The 4,781-nt window shown below is 51.1% G+C and overlaps 1 protein-coding gene across 2 annotated transcripts in view; it reads left to right on the top strand.

Annotated features, from left to right (window-relative positions):
• Nucleotides 1-116: 116 nt before the first annotated feature.
• The window catches only part of ATP2C2 (ATPase secretory pathway Ca2+ transporting 2), a 75,165-nt gene continuing 70,500 nt past the window's right edge, over nucleotides 117-4,781 (top strand). Inside the window, exon 1 of one of the 2 annotated variants that reach the window (XM_074370333.1) lies at nucleotides 117-3,452. The gene's annotated coding sequence lies outside the window, so the exon portion shown is untranslated. Of the gene's footprint in view, nucleotides 4,433-4,781 lie in introns of both variants that reach the window. The other variant, XM_074370332.1, reaches the window with a different exon arrangement.

Genomic DNA, 4,781 nt, shown 5'->3' with positions numbered 1-4,781 from the left:
CCTACTCATGCTTGATTCATAGTTTTAACCACCTGGTGATCTTAAATTGGATGTGCTGAAGCCATTGAATCCTAGGGGTGGGAGGGTGGGGAGAGGGGTGTTACTGGGATGAGGTGTCAGCTCAGTTCTGCCCAGAGAGTCCAGGGTTTAAGAAGCAGAGCTGAGGGCCTGCTTGCCTCTTCCCAAGTGGAAGCATGAGGAGGCCTTGCCTGGGATCAGAAGATAACGTTGGTTCTGTGCTAAATCTCCTGGAAGGGAGTCCCCTGCCTCCCCCTTTACACCATTCTTACACATACATCAAAAAGAAAATATAAGTGAAATACATGGGATAAGGTCTTTCCCACAAGATCATCACATTTGGATCCAACCCTTCTGAATCACTTTTCCACTGAGAGTGGCCAGTATCCGAGTTTTTCTGTCAACGTGGCCTCTGAATCTCTGAAATTCTGATGATGCAGAATTTCCCGGAAGGCAGTTCCTCGGTTTTTCCTGGAAGTTTCCACCAAGATGCTGACACCCAATGTGCATGTTTCGATGTACTCATGTGCAGACAATGATGCCTGCTGCTTGGTGGTCACCACTAGGACACCTCCCAGCTTCAGGGACGTGGAAGGGTGAAAAAAAAATGCATTTTGGATTTGCCAAGGAAAAGGTGATTAGTGCTTGGTAAATATTACTTGATAGAAGGAATGTATGAATGAGTGAATGAGAACATGATGAGTGAGTGGGAAAGGTAATTAGTTACCCTGAACCTAAGGGAAATGCACCAATGAAACTTATTGATAGATGAAGTAAAACAAATTAGAGTCTCAGTATTTAGGCTTAACCAGAGGTTTTCAGCTGGGGGCCGATGCACCTCCAGGAGACCACTGTGCCAAAGTAATAATGATAAGGAATTATAACCATACCCGCTGAGCACTCACTGTACATCATCTCACATAATCCTCCCTGGCAACTCAAAGGCAGTTACTCTTATCACACCCATTTCCCAGAGGGAGAAACTGAGGTGCAGAGGGGCTAAGTACCTTGCCCAGGATCAGAAACTAGGTTGACCAGCCAGCCTCTCCTCTCTCCACCCCATCCAGTCCCATCTAGTGGGAAGCCCCCCAGAAGCTGGGATGAGCTCAGGCCCTGTCCCCAGGGCACTCTGCTGGTCTTCACACCAGCAGTGTCTCCTCCTGGGCCTCAGTGGCTGGAGGGAATGTGCTTTGACAGGTCAAAACTAGCAGACAGTAAAGAGAGAGGCACCCAGCTCCGGACAGATTTCTCCCTGCAGGCGCCTGTGGGCTGCCGCCTGAAATTCCACCATCAGAGCGTCATCTGTTGATAGCTTCGAGGCCTGCTGGAGTGTGGATTCCTCTGGAAGAAGCTGGAGGGGGAGACACCGGTGTGTGGGTGTGTGGGTGTGTGGGTGATCACAAGCCTGGTGGGCAAGTGCTAGGATAAAGTTTATGTCATCTCCGGGCATCTGTGCCAGGTGAGAAGTCAGGAAGGGCTTCCCAGAGGAGGGCATGTCTGAGCTAAGTTCCTGAGTACAAGTTTTCTGTCACTGTACAAATTACCATCGATGACAGAAATGTATCCTCTCACAGCTCTGGAGACCAGAGGGCCACATCAAGGTGTCAGCAGAGCTGGCTCCTTCCTGAGGCTCTGAGGGACAATCTATTCCATGCCCCTCTCCCAGCTTCTGGCCGTGGCCGGTAATCCATGCCATTCCTCCGTAGAAACATCACTCCAATCTGTGCCTCCATCATCCCATGGCCTTCCCCTCCACGTCTCTGTGTCCCAAATTTCCCTGTGTGTTCATTTATAAGGACCCTAAGTCCAGGATCATCTCTTCTCAAGATTCTTAAGTACACTGGCAAAGACTGCATTTCCAAATAAGGTCGCATTCACAGGTTCTGGGGTCCTGGGGGTTAAGATATGGACACAACTTACAGGGGGAAAAGTCAGCTAACTTAGACTGGGGAAGAAGAGGAAAGACATTCCAGGTAGAGGGAACAGTATGTGCAGAGGCACAGTTGGACATGGCTGGAGGAAGGGGAACTCTGGAAGTGGGAGGATACAGTGTAGGTTAAGAAGGTGCTCGCCAGTTCACATCTTGAATTTGAACTTGACCGTGAAAATTACAGGAAACCACTGAAGGGTTTTCCTGGGTTATTATCTCATTTGCTTCTCCCTACATCTCTGAGAGGCCAGTCTGATGATCCCCATTTACAGATGAAAACACTGAGGCTTAGAGTGGTGATGTTGTATGCCCAAGAGCAGACCATCAGGAAAACGGCAGATGCAGGATTTGAACTCAAGCCTCATCTAACTCCATGATTGGAAACAAATGCTGCAGGGATTTAAAGGCTACTCGGGAAGGAGAAAAGCAACAGAAGCGCGATCAGGTCCCAACCTCACCGCTCCGCCTGAGAACAGTTTTCTAAGGCGGGGCCTGCGGGCTGCCATGTTGGTACTCTGAGTTATCAGTCTCCTTGGCCACAGCTGATTGGTAGAGAGCCTGGTCACCTGACTCAAGCTAAGCCAATCAGGTTCCTCCCCCAAAGAACACGCCCTTGCGTCTTCCTGACGCTGGAAGGTAGCATGGCGGCGACCAGGAAGCTGGCTAAGGAGCCTCCTCGCTCAACAGTGTGGCCTTAGGCAACTTCTTGAACCTCTCCAAGCATCGGTGTCCTTCTCTGGAAGTCGGAAGGATGAAAACAGCACTTTCCTGCATGGCTATTGTAGGATTATGTGAATTTCGGGTGAAGTTTTTGCCCAAGACCTGGCACACAGCAAATGCTGGGCAAACCTCGGCTGGCTCGGCTGGTGGTGGACAGAGGGGTGGGACTTGGAGCTATGTGGAGGCCACCTCCTGCCTTGTTCCGGAGGAAGGGGGACAGGGAGAAGGAGCCGGAGAGAGGAGGAGAAGTCACTGGGTCTTGACAGCTTTCCAGGACTTGCTTCCAACTGATAGTAGACTTGGCTGCCCTCCTTGTACTGAGGTTCAAGGAAACGGCTCCGTGGTCCCCACTCGCTGGCCGCCCCTGACTTAGCCCTAGGCTAGCACACAAAGGGGGTTTTGTTATTTGCAATCAGAACCAAACCCAACCCAAACAATACAGAACGCCACCCCCAAAATGCCTTGATTGAGACAGTTTGGCGAGCTGAAGTCCCCATGGAATCCACTGGAACCACCTTTGAACTGGATGCCACGGTTTTCCTGCCTCAGACCCGGTGACCACGTGAAGAAGCTCCCAGCAGGTCCGAGCTACAGTGTGAGGCAGCTGCCGAGACTCCTAAGCGGCCATCCTGCCTGTGACTGCCCAGAGGCCTCAAGCCTGGGGAACACATGCACGGCCTCCCCGCCCCACATTCCGTGCCCACGCCTCCTGCTCCCACGCCTCCTGCTCCCAGATGGGAAGGCTTCTGGAAAGTTCCACACAACTCGGGAACTTGTTGAACAGGTGCGATGAATCCTTGCCCATTAGGTGTTACCCTGGCCAGACCGGGGCTGGAGAAGGTGTGAGAGCTGAGTAAATTGGGGGAATTAAAATCTCACAGGTTATGTGCTGAAGTGTGTGCTAACGTCTAACATCCACTGTGGCCTCAACAACCCAGTTGGAAAGATATCATCACCTATGTTGACAGCAGAAAGAATTGAGGCTTAGATAGTGCAAGTTTCTAGCTCAAGGTCACCCAGTTACTGAGTCGTAGGGGACAGTTTTTTCCCCACCTGAAATCAAGTCTTATTATGAACACTTTCAAATATAAACAAGGCATAGAAAGTGGTAGAATGAACCTCTCTGGACTGATCAGCTAGCTGCCATTGTCTCATCAATACCCTCAAATTTTGCAAGAGGAGAGTCTGCAATATTTTAAAGTAATCCCCTGACATCATATACATCACCTGGGAGCACTTCAGCATGCATCTCTAACAGATGAGGATTTGGGGGAACATAGCCTTAAGGTCATTATTATCACAAGATTACCTGGATGGAAAAGTTCAAGTCGGAACTGCCACACTATGTGCCCTGGGAGGGAGCACAGCCCCAGGCAAGTCCTGTTCTTCCAGGACAAGAACAGGCAAGGTTACTAGAGTAGCAGCTCCCAAAGTGGGATCCTCAGACCAGCAGCAGCCAGCATCAGCATCACCGGGGAACTCAGAGATGCAGATTCTCAGGCCACCCCAGCCCTACTGAATGAGGGGCTCTGGGTTTGTCTCAGGCAGCCTGTGATGTAGCACACCCTCCCGGTGACTCTGAGGTCGGCTCAGGCTCCAGAACTGCCACTCTCGAGGAAGACAGCGGCACAGGGACGTGATTCGCTTCTTACATTCAGTTGATTTATTATTTATACACATTCTGTCTCTTCACCAAAGGATGCTGGGCGGTTGGCCTTAAGTGGTATTGTCTTCCAGCTGACTGAGGAGCCCAGTGGTCAGTCGGTGAGTCCTGGCTCCTCCTGCCACTCCCGAGATGGCCTTGAGCCAGTCTCCTATTCCATAAAATACACGATGACAGCGCCAGCCTCCTAGGCCAGCTGTGCAGTGAAACTACTAAGTGCTTAGAGCGGTTCCTGGTGCATAGCAGGTGTTTTGGAAGGACTTGCTGTTCTTACCAAACGGGTGACAGGGCTGAGGTAGGTGGCCTCATCTGCATGCCATCATAGGATGCTTGGGTGTGAGCTTGAAACATGTTACCAGGAACCTGACTCTCACAGGCAGGGCTGGGAGGAGGGGCCTCCCAGGAGAGAGTGGGAAGGAGATTTTGGGACTGCTGGGAAGAGCAGGGAGT

The sequence above is a fragment of the Camelus bactrianus genome, chromosome 9 (assembly GCF_048773025.1).
Source record: "Camelus bactrianus isolate YW-2024 breed Bactrian camel chromosome 9, ASM4877302v1, whole genome shotgun sequence".
In the NCBI taxonomy this organism is placed as follows: domain Eukaryota; kingdom Metazoa; phylum Chordata; class Mammalia; order Artiodactyla; family Camelidae; genus Camelus; species Camelus bactrianus.
This window is presented reverse-complemented; position numbering and strand designations above follow the sequence as displayed.